The following is a 19,717-nucleotide window of genomic DNA, read 5'->3' on the forward strand; positions in this document are numbered from 1 at the left end:
GATGGACTGGTTGGATCTCCTTGCAGTCCAAGGGACTCTCAGGAGTCTTCTCCAACACCACAGATCAAAAGCATCATTCTTCAGCACTCAGCTTTCTTTATAGTCCAACTCTCACATCCATACATGACTGCTGGAAAAACCATGGCTTTGACTAGATGGACCTTTGTTGGCAAAGTAATGTCTCTGCTTTTTAATATGCTGTCTACATTGGTCATAACTTTTCTTCCAAGCAGCAAGCATCTTTTAATTTCATGTTTGCAGTCACCATCTGCAGTGATGTTGGAGTGGTAAAAAATAAAGTCTGCCACTGTTTCCATTGTTTCCCCATCTATTTGCCGTGAAGTGATGGGACCAGATGCCATGATCTTCATTTTCTGAATGTTGACTTTTAAGCCAACTTTTTCACTCTCCTCATGCACTTTCATCAAGAGGCTCTTTAGCTCCTCTTTGCTTTCTGCCTTAAGTGTGGTGTTATATGCATATCTGAGGTTATTGATATTTCTCCAGGCAATCGTGATTCCAGCTTATGCTTCAAACAGTCCAGTGTGTCTCATGATGTATTTTGCATATAAGTTAAATAAGCAGGGTGACAATATACACCCTTGACCTACTCCTCTTCCAATTTGGAACTTCTAACCATTGCTTCTTGACCTGCATACAGACTTCTCAGGAGGCAGGTAAGGTGGTCTGGGCTTCCTATATCTTGAAGAATTTTCCACAGTTTGTTGTGATCCACACAGTCAAAGGCTTAGTCAATAAAGTCAAAGGCATAGTCAATAAAGCAGAAATAGATGCTTTTCTGGAACTCTCTTGCTTTTTCAATGATCCAACAGATGCTGGCAATTTGATCTCTGATTCCTCTGCCTTTTCTAAATCCAGCTTAAATATTTGGAAGTTCACGGTTCACATACTGCTGAAGCCTGGCTTGGAGAATTTTGAGCATTACTTTGCTAGTGTGTGAGATGAGTGCAATTGTGTGGTAGTTTGAGCATTCTTTGGCATTGCCTTTCTTTGGGATTGGAATGAAAACTGACCTTTTCCAGTCCTGTGGCCACTGCTGAGTTTTCCAAATTTGCTGGCATATTGAGTGCAGCACTTTCACAGCATCATCTTTTAGGATTTTAAATAGCTCAACTGGAATTCCATCACCTCCACTAGCTTTGTTCATAGTGATGCTTCCTAAGGCCCACTTGACTTCACATTCCAGGATGTCTGGCTTTAGGTGAGTGATCACACCATCATGGTTATCTGGGCCATGAAGATCTTTTTTGTATAATTCTGTGTATTCTTGCCACCTCTTCTTAATATCTTCTGCTTCTGTTAGGTCCATGTTATTTCTGTCCTTTATTGTGCCCATCTTTGTATGAAATGTTCCCTTGGTATCTCTAATTTTCTTGAAGAGATCTTGAGTCTTTCCCATTCTATTGTTTTCCTCTATTTCTTTGCACTGATTACTGAGAAAGGCTTTCTTATATCTCCTTGCTGTTCTTTGGAACTCTGCATTCAAGTGGATATATCTTCCTTTTTTCCTTTGCCTTTCACTTCCCTTCTTTTCATAGCTATGTGTAAAGCCTCCTCAGACAATCATTCTGCCTTTTTGCATTTCATTTTCTTGGGGATGGTCTTGATCCCTGTCTCCTGTACAATGTCACACCTCCATCCATAGTTCTTCAGGCAATCTGTCTATCAGATCTAATCCCTTGAATCTATTTGTCACTTCCACTGTATAATCATAAGGGATTTGATTTAGGTCATACCTGAATGGCCTAGTGGTTTTCCCTACTTTCTTCAATTTAAGTCTGAATTTGGCAATAAGGAGTTCATGATCTGAGCCACAGTCAGCTCCCAGTCTTGTTTTTGCTGACTGTATAGAGCTTTTCCAAATTTGGCTGCAAAGAATATAATCAATCTGATTTTGGTATTGACCATCTGGTGATGTCCATGTGTAGAGTCTTCTCTTGTGTTGTTGGAAGAGGGTGTTTGCTATTACCAGTGCATTCTCTTGGCAAAACTCTATTAGCCTTTGCCCTGATTCATTCTGTATTCCAAGGCCAAAATTACTCCAGGTGTTTCTTGACTTCCTACTTTTGCATTCCAATCCCCTATAATGAAATGGACATCTTTTTTGGGTGTTAGTTCTAGAAGGTCTTGTAGGTCTTCATAGAACCGTTTAACATCAGCTTCTTCAGCATTACTGGTCGGGGCATAGACTTGGATTACTGTGATATTGAATGGTTTGCCTTGGAAATGAAGAGAGATCATTCTGTCGTTTTTGAGACTGCATCCAAGTACTGCATTTTGGACTCTTTTGTTGACTATGATGGCTACTCCATTTCTTCTAAGGGATTCCTGCCCACAGTAGTAGAAAAAATGGTCATCTGAGTTAAATTCACCCATTCCAGTCCATTTTAGTTCTCTGATTCCTAAAATGTTGACGTTCACTCTTGCCATCTCTTGTTTGACCACTTCCAATTTGCCTTGATTCATGGACCTAACATTCCAGGTTCCTATGCAATATTGCTCTTTACAGCATCAGACCTTGCTTCTTTCACCAGTCACATCCACAACTGGTGTTGTTTTTGCTTTGGCTCCATCTCTTCATTCTTTCTGGAATTATTTCTCCACTGATCTCCAGTAGCATATTGGGCACCTACCGACCTGGGGAGTTCATCTTTCAGTATCCTATCATTTTGCCTTTTCATGCTGTTCATGGGGTTCTCAAGGCCAAGAATACTGAAGTGGTTTGCCATTCCCTTCTCCAGTGGACCACATTTTGTCATAACTCTCCACCATGACCCATCCTTCTTGGGTGACCCTACACAGCATGGCTCATAGTTTCATTGAGTTAGACAAGGCTGTGGTCCATGTGATCAGATTGGTTAGTTTTCTGTGATTGTGGTTTTCATTCTGTTTGCCCTCTGATGAAGAAGGATAAGAGGCTTATGGAAGCTTCCTGATGAGAGAGACTGACTGAGGGGAAACGGTCTTGTTCTGCTTGGTGGGGCTATGCTCAATAAATCTTTAATCCACTATTTTGTTGATGGGTGGGACTGTGTTCCCTCCCAGTTATTTGACCTGAGGCGAAACTATGGTGAAAGTAATGAAGATAATGGGGACCTCCTTCAAAGGTCCCATGCATGCACTGCTGCACGCTGCCCCCAACCCTGCAACCGGCCACTGCCAACCCATGCCTCTGCTGGAGACTCCTGGACATTCACAGGCGAGTCAGGGTCAGTCTTTTGTGGGGTCACTGCTCCTTTCTGCCGTGTCCTGGTGCACACAAGGTTTTGTTTGTGCTCCCAGTAGTCTGTTACCTCAGTCTTGTGCAAGTTCTGTGGTAAGGTTAATGGTGACCTCCTCCAAGAGGGCTTTTGCCATACTCAGGTCTGCTGCACCCAGAGCCCCTGCCCCGCAGCAGTCCACTGCTGACCTTTACCTCCACAGGAGACACTCGAGCACAGTTCTGTCTCAGTCTCTGTGGGGTCTCTGGATCCTGGTGCACACAGGGTTTGTTTGAGCCCTCTGAAGATCTCTGGCGGCTATGGGGTTTGATTATAAATGTGATTTCACCCCTCCTACCGTCTTGCTGGGGCTTCTTCTTTGCCCCTGGACATGGGTTATCTTCTCAAAGTCACTCCATCACCACACAGCTGCTGCTCCAGCGCCGCGCAGCTGCCGCTCCAGCACCTGCCATCTTGCTGGAGCTTCTCACAAGTGGCCCTCACCAGATGTGGTGAGTGGGCCCTCACCAGATGTCAAATCTGTCAGCACCTTGATCTTGGATTGTTAGGTTTTAGAACCTTGGGAAATAAAGGTCTTGTTTAAGGTACCTAGTCTATATATTGTAGCAGCTCAAACTTATCAACTGCCTTGACTTTGGGGCTTCTGTGTTTGCCTTTTCATTGTTGGATTTCAGCAGGAATCCTGCCAAGTTACTTTAGCCATACTCCTTCATCCTCAATAGCTGATCAGGTTCCTTTTCCTCCACCATCCAGATGATATCTGATCACCCTGACTTGCCTTCAGCAAGAATCCTGCCAGTGCAGTTTAGCCAGAGTCCCCCTTACTGCTGATGTTCCCTCTTAGTTATTTTCTATTCACTGATTCCCACCCTGTTCCTTGGCTTCAAATTCCCACTTTTCCTTATTGCATTTGAAGTTGAACCCTATCTCTCTCTCCTGCTGCAAAACCCCATTGCAGAGTTCTGTACACATGTAGACATAGCTTTGTAGTCTGCCTTACCATTCTTTCACTGCATCATAAATAAAATGTTTTTAAAACACAACCTTGGATTTTTTAGTATTTTTTCAGAGAAGATACTCTCATCAGTCAGTTCAGTTAGTCACTCAGTCATGTCTGATGCTTTGCGACCCCATCAGCTGCAGCATGCCAGCCTTCCCTGTCCATCACCAACTCCTGGAGCTTACTCAAACTCATGGCCATCAAGTCAGTGATGCCATCCAACCATCTCATCCTCCCCTTCTTCCACCTTCAATCTTTCCCAGCATCAGGGTCTTTTCCAATGAGTCAGCTCTTCGTGTCAGGTGGCCAAAGTACTGGAGCTTCAGCTTCAGCATCAGTCCTTCCAATGAATATTCAGAACTGATTTCCTTCAGGATGGACTGGTTGGATCTCCTTGCAGTCCAAGGGACTCTCAAGAGTCTTCTCCAACACCATGGTTCAAAAGCATCAATTCTTCAGTGCTCAGCTTTCTTCACAGTCCAACTCTCACATCCATACATGACCACTGGAAAAACCATAGCCTTGACTAGACCAACCTTTGTTGGCAAATTTAATGTGTCTGCTTTTCAATATGCTATCTAGGTTGGTCATAGCTTTTCTTCCAAGGAGTAAGCGTCTTTTAATTTCATGGCTGCAGTCACCATCTGCAGTGATTTTGGAGCCCCCCAAAATAGTCTCTCACTGTTTCCATTATTTCCTTATCTATTTCCCATGAAGTGATGGGACCAGATGCCATGATCTTCGTTTTCTGAATGTTGAGCTTTAAGCCAACTTTTTCACTCTCCTCTTTCACTTTCATCAAGAGGCTTTTTAGCTCCTCTTCACTTTCTGCCATAAGGGTGGTGTCATCTGCATATCTGAGGTTATTGATATTTCTCCCGGCAATCTTGATTCCAGCTTGTGCTTCATTCAGCCCAGCGTTTCTCATGATGTACTCTGCATAGAAGTTAAATAAGCAGGGTGACAATATACAGCCTTGACGTACTCCTTTTCCTATTTGGAACCAGTCTGTTGTTCCATGTCCAGTTCTAACTGTTGCTTCCTGACCTGCATACAGATTTCTCAAGAGGCAGGTCAGGTGGTCTGGTATTCATTCCCATCTCTTTCAGAATTTTCCACAAAGAAAATATAAGGGACCATAAATGCATATTTGGTCCGAGTCCTGCACAGGATCTTAGTCTATCAGATTCTTTGTTTGATCTGATGGAAGAGTAGGTGATTGGTTAATGAGGGAGAGGGCATTGATTTCTGAAAGATGCACAGGGCATAAATGCTTTCATTTCCTGGGACAGAAAATCCATTCTCCATCCATCTACTACTCCAAACCACTCCCTTTGAAGCATATTTTAAAAACCACTACAGGAGTTTGAAAGGTGAAGATCATTCAGGATTTTCCTTTACATTTCAGGGTTGTACCTTATTACTTTTGTTTCTGGGAAGGAAGATTAGCAGATTTTGCCCAGGTATTATCAGAGAACTGAAGGCACTTTGGGGACAGCCCTGCATGCCCATCCCTGGGAACTCTAAGGGAGTTATAGAGACAAAAGCCTGCTTATGTTGGGATAAAAGGCAGGTAAGATAATCTCTTCCTCCAGCAATGGAGGAACAGCTGGCTCTGTTGTCACTGATTTTATGTCTTTGTGAGGCAACAACAGTGTCCTTCAGGCACTTGACTGAGGCAGTTGCTGTTTCATGTAGGAGAGATTAAAGGGATGGAGTAAAATGTGTAAGCATTCTATGATTTTAAATGTGGTGAGGAATGAAAAAAATTGACAAGGAAAAAACCTGTTAAGTTTGCTCTGGTCATTTGTGTTAAGTAAAATTTTGAGGAGTGGAATTATTAGGTTGAAGAATTTAGATATTTTAATCAGCTTTATGTGCTGGAGCAGCCATGAAGAGATACCCCACGTCCAAGGTAAGAGAAACCCAAGACGGTAAGTGTTGCCAGAGGGCATCAGAGGGCAGACACACTGAAACCATAATCACAGAAAACTAGTCAATCTAATCTCATGGACCACAGTCTTGTCTAATTAAATGAAACTAAGCCATGCGTGTGGGGCCACCCAAGATGGGCGGGTCATGGTGGAGAGGTCTGACAGAATGTGGTCCACTGGAGAAGGAAATGGCAAACCACTTCAGTATTCTTGCCTTAAGAACCCCATGAACAGCATGAAAAGGCAAAATGATAGGATACTGAAAGATGAACTCCCCAGGTCGGTAGGTGCCCGATATGCTACTGGAGATCAGTGGAGAAATAATTCCAGAAAGAATGAAGGGATGGAGCCAAAGCAAAAATAACACCCAGTTGTGGATGTGATTGGTGATAGAAGCAAGGTTTGATGCTGTAAAAAGCAATATTGCATAGGAACCTGGAGTGTTAGGTCCATGAATCAAGGCAAATTGGAAGTGGTCAAACAGGAGATGGCAAGAGTGAAAGTCGACATTTTAGGAATCAGAAAACTAAAATGGACTGGAATGGGTGAATTTAACTCAGATGACCATTTTTTCTACTACTGTGGGCAGGAATCCCTTAGAAGAAATGGAGTAGCCATCATAGTCAACAAAAGAGTCCAAAATGCAGTACTTGGATGCAGTCTCAAAAACGACAGAATGATCTCTCTTCGTTTCCAAGACAAACCATTCAATATCATGGTAATCCAAGTCTATGCCCCAACCAATAACACTGAAGAAGCTGAAGTTGAACAGTTCTATGAAGACCTACAAGACCTTCTAGAACTAACACCCAAAGAAGATGTCCATTTCATTATAGGGGATTGGAATGCAAAAGTAGGAAGTCAAGAAACACCTGGAGTAACAGGCAAATTTGGCCTTGGAGTACAGAATGAATCAGGGCAAAGGCTAATAGAGTTTTGCCAAGAGAACACACTGGTAATAGCAAACACCCTCTTCCAACAACACAAGAGAAGACTCTACACACGGACATCACCAGATGGCCAACACTGAAGTCAGATTGATTATATTCTTTGCAGCCAAAGATGGAGACGCTCTATGCAATCAGCAAGAAAAGACCAGGAGCTGACTGTGGCTCAGATCATGAACTCCTTATTGCCAAATTCAGACTTAAATTGAAGAAAGTAGGGAAAACCACTAGGCCATTCAGGTATGACCTAAAATCAAATCCCTTATGATTATACAGTGGAAGTGAGAAATAGATTTAAGGGACTAGATCTGATAGACCAAGTGCCTGGTGAACTATGGACAGAAGTTTGTGACTTTGTACAGGAGGCAGAAATCAAGACCATCCCCAGGAAAAAGAAATGCAAAAAAGCAAAATGGCTGTCTGAGGAGGCCTTTACAAAAAGCTGTGAAAAGAAGAGAAGCAAAAAGTAAAGGAGAAAAGGAAAGATATACCCATTTGAATATAGAGTTTGAATGCTGTTCTCCAGAATAGCAAGGAGAGATAAGAAAGCCTTCCTCAGCAATCAATGCAAAGAAATAGAGGAAAACAATAGAATGGGAAAAACTAGAGCTGTCTTCAAGAAAATTAGAGATACCAAGGGAATATTTCATGCAAAGATGGGTTCAATAAAGGACAGAAATGGTATGGACCTAACAGAAGCAGAAGATATTAAGAAGAGGTGGCAAGAATACACAGAAGAACTGTACAAAAAACATCTTCTTGACCCAGATAACTACGATGGTGTGATCACTTACCTAGAGCCAGACATCCTGGAATGTAAAGTCAAGTGGGCCTTGGGAAGCATCACTACGAACAAAGCTAGTGGAGGTGATGAAATTCCAATTGAGCTATTTCAAATCCTAAAAGGTGATGCTGTGAAAGTGCTGCACTCAATATGCCAGCAAATTTGGAAAACTCAGCAATGGCCACAGGTCTATAAAAGGTCGGTTTTCATTCCAATCCAAAAGAAAGACAATGCCAAAGAATGCTCAATCTACTGCACAATTGCACTCATCTCATATGCTAGCATAGTAATTCTCAAAATTCTCCAAGCCAGGCTTCAGCAATACATGAACTGTAACTTCCAGGTGTTCAAGCTGGATTTAGAAAAGGCAGAGGAACCAGAGATCAAATTGCCAATATCCACTGGATCATCAGAAAAGCAAGAGAGTTCTAGAAAAGCATCTATTGCTGCTTTACTGAGTATGCCAAAGCCTTTGACTGTGTGGGTCACAATAAACTGGAAATTCTTTAAGAGATGGGAATACCAGACCACCTGACCTGCCCCTTGAGAAACCTATATGCAGGTCAGGAAGCAACAGTTAGAAGTGGACATAGGACAACAGACTGCTTCCAAATCGGGAAAGGAGTATTTCTAGGGTGTATATTGTCACCCTGCTTATATAACTTATATGCAGAGTGAATCAAGAGAAATGCTGGGCTGAATGAAGCACAAGCTGGAATCAAGATTGCTGGGAGAAATATCAATAACCTCAGATATGCAGATGACACCACCCTTATGGCAGAAAGTGAAGAAGAACTAAAGAGCCTCTTGATAAAAGTGAATGAGGAGAGTGAAAAAGTTGGCTTAAAGCTCAACATTCAGAAAATGAAGATCATGGCATCTGGTCCCATCACTTCATGGCAAATAGATGGAGAAACACGTGGAAACAGTGGCAGACTTTATTTTTCTGGGCTCCAAAATCACTGCAGATGGTGACTGCAGCCATGAAATTAAAAGATGCTTACTCCTTGGCAAGAAAGTTATGACTAACCTAGACAGCATATAAAAAGCAGAGACATTACTTTGCCAACAAAGATCTGTCTAGTCAAGGCTATGGTTTTTCCAGTAATCACATATGGATGTGAGAGTTGGACTATAAAGAAAGCTGAGCACTGAAGAATTGAAAGAAAAGCTGAGCACTTTTGAACTGTGGTGTTGGAGAAGACTCTTGAGAGTCCCTTGGTCTGCAAGGATATCCAACCAGTCCACCCTAAAGGAGATCAGTCCTGAATCTTCATTGGAAGGACTGAAGTTGAAGCTGAACCTTGTGTACTTTGGCCACCTGACGTGAAGAGCTGACTCATTGGAAAAGACCCTGATGCTGGGAAAAATTGAAGGTGGAAGAAGGGGAGGATTAGATGGTTGGATGGCATCACAGACTCAATGGACATGAGTTTGGGTAATCTCTGGGATTAGATGGATAGGGAGGCCTGGCGTGCTGCGGTCCATGGGGTCGCAGAGTCAGACACGACTGAGAGACTGAACTGAACTAAACTGAATATTATATTGCATATATATACTACAGTTTGTTTACCCATTCATCCACTTCTACCTTTTAACCTTTTGTAGTATTTTTGTTATGTGTGTGTGTTAGTCACTCAGTCATGTCTGATTCTTTGTGATTCCATGAACTGTAGCCCACCAGGCTCTTCTGTCCATGGGATTTCCCAGGCAAGAGTCCTGGAGTGGTAGTCCTGGAGTGGTCTCTTCCTGACCCAGGGATCATACCTGGGCCTCCTGTCTTGCAGGTGAATTCTTTACCACCTGAGCCACCAGGGAATAGTAAATATATTGTGACTTGAAGACAATGTATATTTTGGAGGAAAAGTAAATAGAAAGGGGACAATGGGCCATTTTTGGTATTTGTGTATTTATTCTAAGTGACTATACAGTTTTAGAAGGAAGTCTTTATTACATTGTGTTAGATTTTGTGACCCTCTAATCACTTGCATTACCCTACTTGTATGGTCCCCAGTTCTTTGGTGCCTAATGTCTAATACAACATGAATCACTTGGCTAGTGTGGGATAATTCAGCTGAGAACTGAGTAAAGGATTACAGGGTAGCATCAAATATAGCCACTAATCAGAGATAAAATTTCTTTCTAGTTGAGACTTTATGAAAGACTACATGTTTGCAAAATACTGTGTGATCAGTTTAATCAGATAGGCATTTTAATAGTCTTCTGTGATTTATGTTTTAATCCGTGAAATCTTCAGATCTAACAGGAGATAAGGAAAAAGGGTTACTCCTGGCTTGGGGAAGTGAGAGGGAAAGACAGCAAAGGGTAAGAGAAACTTTTCAATTCCTTTTAGTGAAACTGACATGCTACAAAGCAAAATTTTCTCTAAGACTACAAAAAATGAAAAAGCAGTATTTGGACATGTGACTTTGAGTTTCTAATCTACTCCTTGTTGTTTTCAGTTGCTAAATCGTATGTGACACTTCTGTGACCCCATGGACTGCAGCCCTCCAGGCTCCTCTGTCCATGAGATTTCCCAGGCAAGAATATATTTTCCTCTCCAGGGGATCTTCCCCACCCAGGAATTGAAACTGCATCTCCTGCACTGGCAAGTCTACTCCTCAATTATGTCTAAAGTTCAGTAAGAGAAGCAAATAAAAATCAGATGCATCAAAAGAATAGCAGCAGCCAAGGCCTAAGGGATCCCTGGTCAAATGACCAAGAAAAGTAGCTCCAAATATCCAGGAGGGGAATTTTTCAGGTAACAAACATAGCAGACTTAGTAGTTAGCCACAGACCTTGTCAATATCTTGACGGTCAGTAACCTAGAGTTTTAAAATTCCTTAATTGATTTACTTTCTTTCTGTCTGTGCTGGGTTTCTGTTGCTGTGCATGGGCTTACTCCAGTTGCGGAGAGGTGTGTCCACTTTTTGTTGCGGTGTATGGGCTTCGCATTGTGGCAGTCTCTCTTGTCCAGGAGCATGGGGCGCTAGAGTACAGGCTCAGTAGTTGTGGCTCACAGGCTTAGACGCCCCTCGGCATGTGGAATCTTCCCGGACCAGGGATGGAACCTGTGTTCCCTGCATTGGCAGGCAGATGCTCAACCACTGGACTACCAGGGAAGTCTCAGTAATCCAGGTTTTTAAATGCACCTGTCCCCAAGGAACAACTAAACAGAATTCACAGTGGCTCCCAGGGTCTCACTGTACCCAAATGAAGTATGGTATTTTGTACCTTGGCCACCCTGCCATCTCTGGCCTTTTCATCTTTGCCTTATTTTGCCTTCTCATTCCTGATTGTTCACTGCAGCAGATGTCCTGTATCCAAGCTGTTCCTCTAGCTGTGCTTTGAGTATCTTGTCTGGGACTTTGCTTTCCTGTTCATTTGGTTTCTCTTCTTTGTGTAGTCTGATCCCTACCATGATCTGCTCTTCAATCAATGGCTTGCTCCAATTTAAGTACAGTGTTACAAGACTTGAGAGTGGGTCTGCACAGGATTATACATTAACTTAGTACTCCCACTGCCTCTTTTCGTAAGAGCTAAAGAGTCAGGAACCCAAACTTTAGATCACCATTTCCAAAGGGCTGCTGCTGCTAAATCACCTCAGTCATGTCCAACTCTGTGCGACCCCATAGACGGCAGCCCACCAGGCTCCTCCGTCCCTGGGATTCTCCAGGCAAGAACACTGGAGTGGGTTGCCATTTCCTTTTTCAATGCAAGAAAGTGAAAGAAAGTGAAGTCACTCAGTTATGTCCAACTCTTAGCGACCCCATGGACTGCGGCCTACCAGGGTCCTCTGTCCATGGGATTTTCCAGGCAAGAGTACTGGAGTGGGGTGCCATTGCCTTCTCCATTCCAAAGGACAGGTGTCTGCAAATTGTAGACCATGTCAGATCACCTGGAGGGCATATTGAAACAACTATTGCGGGCATGACTCCCAGTGATGCCCCTGATTGAGTAGGTCTGAGTGGGGCTCAGAATTTGCATTTCTAACATTTTCTCAGTTGATGCCAGTGCTTCTGGTCTAGGGACTACACTTTAGAATTAAAGCTCAATGATGATAATATTAATATCAGAGCTACATCTCACAGTTATCAGCGCTTTACGTATTTTGTGTTTAAAGCAACTTTTGTTTTTCTTGTTTTCAAATGAGGAGTCACTGAGAAATTAACTACTTTTCCCCAAGTCACACTGTGAGTGCTGGTGCTGGGCTACGAACCTTGATAGTTTCAGAGCCCAAGGGTTTAAATTAACTTCTATAATATCAAGTAACATATTTAACAGTTTGCGATGAGTATATTGGCATACATTTTGCATTTACTTATGGGTGAACCTCTAAAAACTCAGAGATGCTTAAGAAAAACAATTGGTGTTGTTAATATTGAGCCAGTTGTTGCATTTCTCCCCAGTTCTATTCATTTTTACTTACTGTCCCCACTGTGGACCAGAATGATGAAGAATGAGGGATATAAAAAATGTTTAACTGAAAAATGTAAAAAAGATTTACCTCTCAAATGAAGAGTTCTCTTGCATATTATTTCTCTTTTAGCTCGCCTCCTTTTGAACCAATTTTCAGCCATTGTAGTATTTTTTTTCATGCACTTCAATCACCTGTGGAGATGTGGGTTATTACTTTTCTTCTTCCCAGAGAAGGGCACTTTGTCTCTGCTCCACTGATGCTTTAATCTGGGCTTTCCCAAGAGCTGAAACTGAAAAACATTATTGATTTGAGAGCTTACTGCTTGAATGACTATAAATTGTGACAAATTCTCTCCTCTTGGGTATCCACATCCATGACCATAGTAATTTAGAGCAAAAGAAAGGTCTTGAACCAATACGACTGTTATTTCAAGTCCAACTGTACCTAATTGTGGAAAGAACTATTATGTTATGTATCATTAAAAAAAAAAAAAGAATTCTGCCAGTTGACTATGACACAGTGTCTCAGCTGAAGTTCTTAGGCGATAGTTGGTCACACTAATCTCTCATGTCTTTCATCTCTTCTGAAGGATTCGGCAAGGGCTCCAGATTTATTCAGGTGCATTTCTTAGCTTTCGATATATCAGGCTGCTGCTGCTGCTGCTGCTGCTAAGTCGCTTCAGTCGTGTCCGACTCGGTGCAACCCCATAGACGCAGCCCACCAGGCTCCCCCGTCCCTGGGATTCTCCAGGCAAGAACACTGGAGTGGGTTGCCATTTCCTTCTCCAATGCATGAAAGTGAAAAGTGAAAGTGAAGTCGCTCAGTCGTGTCCGACTCTGTGCGACCCCATAGACGCAGCCCACCAGGCTCCCCTGTCCCTGGGATTCTCCAGGCAAGAGTACTGGAGTGGCTTGCCGTTGCCTTCTCCGCGATATATCAGGCAGAGCTTTTCAAACTTGACCTGTCATATGAATCACCTGGGAGCCTTGTTAAAATGTAGATTCTGATTCAGTGGGTCTGGGATGGGCTAACAGTCTGCATTTCTTTCTTTTTTAAACAGTATATATATCCAGTTTATTTTTAATTGGAGGATTAATTGTTTAAAATGTTATGATGGTTTCTGCCATACAAGAAAGTGAATCAGCCATAAGTATACATATGCTCCCTCCTTTTTGAACCTTCCTCCTACTCCCCACCCCTTCCTGCCCCTCTATGTTGTCGCAGAGCACCAGGCTGGGCTTCCTGTGTTATATGGCAACTTCTCATTTGCTATCTGTTTTACATATGATAATACATATTTTTTCAATGCTACTCTGTCAATTCCTCCTACTCTCTCCTTCCCCAACTGTGTCCACAAGTCTGTTCTCTGTGTTAACGGTCTACATTTCTAATAAAATTCCAGATACTGCTGACGCTACTGGTTGCACGCCACTTCTTGAGTAGCAATGTGGTAGGCAATTTTTTACATATATCTCCTTAACAAAATGTAATTCCTCTTCGTCTACTCTTGGCTATCTTGCTTCTTAGGCCTCATAAAGCACTTGCTTTCAGCTTTGCAGAAAGAAACAAAAACCCATAGAGTTCCTTCAACAACATATATTTACTTCACAAATATCAAACCTAAGTACCACACCTGCGTTCTGAGGGCTTTCTTCGTGTGCAATGACTTTCTGTTTCAATATTGAATCATAGAGTAAACATTTTGAAGACATTGTAAAGGGCAATAAAGCTGGACATATCCGATAGGACACTGCACACAACTCAACAGAGGAGAGGATCACATGCATAGCCATGACCAAGTACACGAACGCACAGGCGATGACAACCACGTCACAGCGGCCTCCTGGTGACAGTGAACGTGGGACACCATTAGGGTGCATGCCTTATTTGGATTTCTCTGCAATATTAAAATATGAAGAAAGAATATATGGAAAGTATAATTATGGTATATTAAAAACAAAACAGGGCTTCCTCGGTGGCTCAATGGTAAAGAATCCGCCTTCCAATGCAGGAGATGTGGGTTCAATCCCTGGGTCAGGAAGATCCCCTAAAGGAGGAAATGGCCACCCACTCCAGTATTCTTGCCTGAAAATCCCATGGACAGAGGAGCCTGGTGGGCTACAGTCCACGAAGTCGCAAAAGAGTCAGACATGACTGAGTGACTAAAAAACGATAGAAAACCAAGAGCAATAGGTAGGCAAGTAAAGACATTGGAAATTAAACTATATAAAGTGCTTTTCACTTACGGGTTTGGTCCTGATCTATTCTTTTATTTACTGTAGCTACAGTCCTGTACCCGGAGGAAACAGCAGTGAACAAGCAGAACCACAGCTTCTGCCTTCATGCAGCTTACAATTCAGCAGGGAGACTGACGTCAAAGAAACACAGGCAGAGGCCATTGTTTGTGGATTCTGTGTTTGCTGCGAAGTCACTTCAGTCGTGTCGGACTCTGTGCAACCCCATAGACGGCAGCCCACCAGGCTCCCCTGTCCCTGGGATTCTCCAGGCAAGAACACTGGAGTGGGTTGCCATTTCCTTCTCCAATGCATGAAAGTGAAAAGTGAAAGTGAAGTCGTTCAGTCGTGTCCGACTCTTAGCGACCCCAAGGACTGCAGCCTACCAGGCTCCTCCATCCATGGGATTTTCCAGGCAAGAGTACTGGAGTGGAGTGCCATTGCCTTCTCCATGTTTGCAGGGAGGAATTAAAAGGAGTCATTTTTTTTTCTTTCAGTTCCATGAAGGGCTTGTGTTCTACTTTCCAACCACCAGATGGAGACCACACAAAACTAATAAAGGCAATCCCTGCCACTGCTAAGTCGCTTCAGTGTGTCCGACTCTGTGCGACCCCATAGATGGCAGCCTACAAGGCTCCGCCATCCCTGGGATTCTCCAGGCAAGAACAGTGGAGTGGGTTGCCATTGCCTTCTCCGAAGGCAATCCCTAAGTCTGCTTTATACTGAATTTTCTCAATTTCTTAACCTCAATCAAGGGCACAGAGAATTGTTTTATCTTTAGAGTGACCACTGACCTCCTAGAGAATAAAACTGTAAATCAAATCATGCAAATTCAAAACACAATTTTTTCCAAGAGAACCCACTGGATTCAAATCAATGATTTTTATGTATTTATTTTTGGTTGCACTGGGTCTTTATTGCTGCATGAGGGCTTTCTCTAGTTGTGACAGTCTTGGGCTACTTTTCGTTGTGGTGCACAGGCTTCTCACGGCAGTGGCTCCTCCTGTTGCAGAGCACAGGCTCTAGGCACGCGGGCTTCGGTAGTTTCAGCACATGGGCTCAGTAGCTGAAGCTCTTGGGCTCTGAAGTTGTGGTGCACAGGCTTAGTTACTCCCTGGCATCTGGAATCTTCCTGGACCAGGGATCGAACCTGTGTCCCCTGCATTGACAGGAGGATTCCCATCAACTGCACCACCAGGGAAGTCTATCAAACCAATGACTTTTAAAATAAAAATTGGGAAACCTGTATATTTTATTTTTGGCCACACTGTGGGACATGAGCAATCTTAGAGCCCTGACCAGGGATCGAAACTGCTCCTCCTGCAGTGCAAGCCTGGAGTCCTAACTGCTGGACCACCAGGGAAGTCCTGAAACCTGTATATTTTAAATAAGTTTAACAAAAGTGAATGTATTTTCATGTTACCTTATGTCCAGTTAGAGGGCGAGTGAGATGAACTAGAGAAAAATAGCAGCCCCTCACTCACCAAAAAAGAGGAAGAAAGAAAAAGCAGGCACAGACAGGCCTACACAGAGTGAAACATCAGCGGTTGAAAGCTGGGCTAGAGGGTGAGCAAGAAGAGGGAGCCAAGTCTGCTGTCTTGGGGCCCGCACTGTTTTGATCCTCCTCCTCGTCCCTGTGCAACACGGCCATCTGGGCCAGCAATCCCTTTCCTGATTAACCTCCCAGCATCCCCCTTTCTGAACGAGGGATTCTCTGTTTTTCTTTGCAAACTTCCAAGTTGAATGTTCAAATGAAGATTTCTGGGCTTCCCTGGTGGCTCAGTGGTAAGGCATTCACCTCCCAATGCAGGAGATGTGGGTTTGATCCCTGATCGGGGAAGATACTACATGCAGTGGAGCAACTAAGCCCATACACCACAGCTACTGAGCCTGTGCTCTAGAGCCTGGGAGCTGCAACTTCTGAAGCCAGGACACTCTAGAGCCCATACTTGGCCACAAGAGAAGCCCCCACAAAGAGAAGCCTGTGCACCGCAACTAGGGAGAAGCCTCCCCGCCACCCCCTGGCCCCTGATCGCTGCCACGAGAGAAAAGCCCACGTAGCAACAAAGACCCAGCCTAGCTCAAAATAAGTCACTACCTAACTAAATAAAAATTATAAAAAGTATGCGCGGCTCATGGGGTCGCAAAGAGTCGGACACGACTGAGCGACTGAACTGAACTGATAAAAAGTATGGGTCATTAAAAAAAAAATGAAGATTTCTTTTTCTATCCAACTTGAAAAATTTCCCCACCTCGTGTATAGCTATCACTTGTGTTTTTAAAGTTCCCTCTTTGTAATTGTATAAGTGCTATCTTTGGGGGTGAGATATTTACTATTCAGAAGCAGTCAAGTAGCCTTATGTCTGGCTTTTCTTTCTCTTTTTTTAGGTTGGGGCTTCTCGTGCCACGATATTTGGAAGTTATAATCATTCTAGTGGCCATATCACTGTTCTGAACCTTGTTGCCAGTCAAACCTCTTGTGTATGTGTGTGTGACAGCCATAGCGAGTCACAGGCACACTGCCTGATTATGCCCTGAGAGGATGTTCTGTGGTAGGAACAGAGATAAAATTGCCCTCTGGGGACCAACAGACCCTGTTTCCTGCCTCTTCAGGGATCCAACAATTTCAGTCACCACAGCTTACCACAAAGAGGGGGAAATAGCCCTGTGTCTACAGCTCACTTCTCCTTACTTACCAGAAACTAGACGCAGTGGAATTAGCAGCAGAACTTCTCCCTGAGGGTCTTGTTGTGCAGATGGTCTGGCAGCGTTGTCACCGTGACTAGAAAGCCGTGGGGGTATTGAAACCAGTTACACTGTTCAAAAAAAAAGCCCGTCTCATAGATACTGAAAACGACCACATTTTGAGGCTTCTGTAACATTACATCATAGGGAAGTTGGCAGCCTTTTGATGAAAATGTGACAGTGCTCATATTTCTTCCTGTACCACTTGGGGATTTAAAATGTGGGGCGGGGGATTCCTCTGGCAGCCCAGCATTTTATAATATCCAGTAGACATGGATATAGAATCTCCCATAAAATAGTGGTAAAGGGAATTCTCTGGCAGTCCAGTGGTTAGGACTCTGTTCATTGACAAGGGTCCAGGTTCAACTCCTGCTCTGGTAAGTAAGAGCGTGTAAGCTGTGTGGTATGGCAAAAAAAAAAAAAAAAAAAAAAAAAAAAGCTGGGCAAAAAGAAAGCTAACGCTGTCCTGTTATTTAATGAGTATCTCCTTACTTTTTAAGAACTTTAAAACAAACTCCCCAAAATTGCCTTACTGGAAGCCAGCTGTGTGACCTTGGGCTACTCACTGAACCTCTCTGGGCATCTGAGTCTCGAAGGTGGAGCATGCCCTTCTGGAGCCTGGGTGAAGATGATCCACTGGGGAGCTGGAAGAAATGTTACAAGTTTTATTTACATTTTTTTTCTATCTTATATGTAAGAAAAAAATATGAAGCTTTACTAATAAGTGATACATGGACCAAGAGAGTACAAGTATATAATTTATAAATATACGAAAGTTGGGACTGTATGCTCAAAAGCGTTTCTCTGAATGGCATATGATCAAAAAAGTGTGGAGATGACTGATCTACACATTTTGAAGATTAGGCTACATTCGGGTTTTTTCAAATTGCTGGTTGCAACCTGTTGTTGGATGGTGCAGTCCATTTAGAGAACTTTTAAAGAAGAAAAGGGCTTCCCAGGTGGCGCTAGTGGTAAAAGAACCTGCCCGCCAATGTAGGAGTTGTAAGAGACGTGGATTCGATCCTTAGGTTGGAAAGATCCCCCGGAGGAGAGCATGGCAACCCACTCCCATTTTCTTGCCTGGAGAATCCCATGGATTCCTCCTGCCAGAGAAGCCTGGCAGGCTATGGTCCATAGTGTCGCAGAGAGTTGGACATGCCTGAAGCGACTTAGCACACACGCAAATACGTAAAATTAAGTATAAAATGTCAGAGTGCATTGCTTGTAGTAAGAATTAAGTATTGTTTTGTGGAACTCCTCAGATGAACACATGTATGAATGCTAGGTTCTGGTGTAAAATGTGTCTCCTACTGTGTGGCTTGTACTTAAAGAAAATGGAAAGCAACTGGACGACAGCACTCATGTCACCCTTGAACCAGCAGCTGCATCATAGGAGAACTTGTTAGAAAGGCAGATTCTTCAATCTCACTCCAGATTTACTGCATCAGAAAGTGGGGGTGGAGCCAGGCAATCGTGTGTTCTAGGTGATTCTGCAGAATGCTAGAGTTTAGAGCCACTGGCTTAGACCATTTCTAGGCCTCATCTGGTTAGAAAACCTTAAGACTCTGTTAGATATTCATCTAAGGCAGTTCTTTTTGAACTTCCCGGTCATAAGATTCACCTGGTAATTTTAAAGTATCTCAGAGAACCTAAGTAAGCAGCTCTGGGTTGGAGCCTTGGAATCTGATTTTTAGCAAACATCTCTGGTGATTCTTGTGATCAGACAAGTTTGGGAGCTACTTTACCAAGAGATAGGGAGAATAGAAAGAGTCTGGAGAATGTAACTACTTTAGTGAACAGAAACGTGTTCTAGAGAAACAAAGTCCAAGGTTGGAAAATAAGCCATTCAAACCGAAACCAAAAAGCTAAAATTATTTCAACATTCCTAAACTGAATGAAATGACCCACCTTTCATTTTGAGTCAGCTGAGACTGTGATTCTCCTCTGAAAAGCTTGCTCTGGAGTTCTGCACAGCATTTCAACTCTAGCACGCACTAGCTATTCAAGAAGAGCTAACTGAGGGACTTGCCTCATGGTCCAGTGGCTGAGACTCTGAGTTCCCAATGCAGGGGGCCCAGGTTCGAGCCCTGATCAGGGAACTAGATCCCACATGCTGTAACTAAAGATTGTGCATGCTGCAACTAACTCCCAGCACAGCCAAAAAAAAAAAAAAAACAACACAAAACACCCATAAATATTAAAAAAAAAGAGGTGCTAATTGTATAAACCTTTCAGGAACTACAACATTTAGTCCTGGGGTCGGGGAGGAGGGCAGCTCTGGATTCAGAGAGTTTGAGGCAAATGTTGTGTGTGGGGAGTGTCTTCAAATTCCTTCGTGGTTGAACCAGACAAGTTTCAAGTGCCTTGATGTGATAGGGACCCCACTTTCAAAAAGTAACTATCAAATTCGA

General features: G+C 43.2%; 1 long non-coding RNA gene across 1 annotated transcript in view; it reads right to left on the reverse strand.

Annotated features, from left to right (window-relative positions):
• The window catches only part of LOC129644042 (uncharacterized), a 41,781-nt gene that overhangs the window by 3,390 nt on the left and 18,674 nt on the right, over positions 1–19,717 (reverse strand). The window contains exons 2-4 of the long non-coding RNA XR_008710710.1: positions 17,873–17,950; positions 17,258–17,377; positions 12,415–12,616 (exon numbers count right to left, since the gene is read on the reverse strand). This is a non-coding gene — a long non-coding RNA (uncharacterized LOC129644042). The remainder of the gene's footprint in view (positions 1–12,414; positions 12,617–17,257; positions 17,378–17,872; positions 17,951–19,717) is intronic.

The sequence above is a fragment of the Bubalus kerabau genome, chromosome 2 (genome assembly GCF_029407905.1).
Source record: "Bubalus kerabau isolate K-KA32 ecotype Philippines breed swamp buffalo chromosome 2, PCC_UOA_SB_1v2, whole genome shotgun sequence".
Taxonomy (NCBI): Eukaryota; Metazoa; Chordata; class Mammalia; order Artiodactyla; family Bovidae; genus Bubalus; species Bubalus kerabau.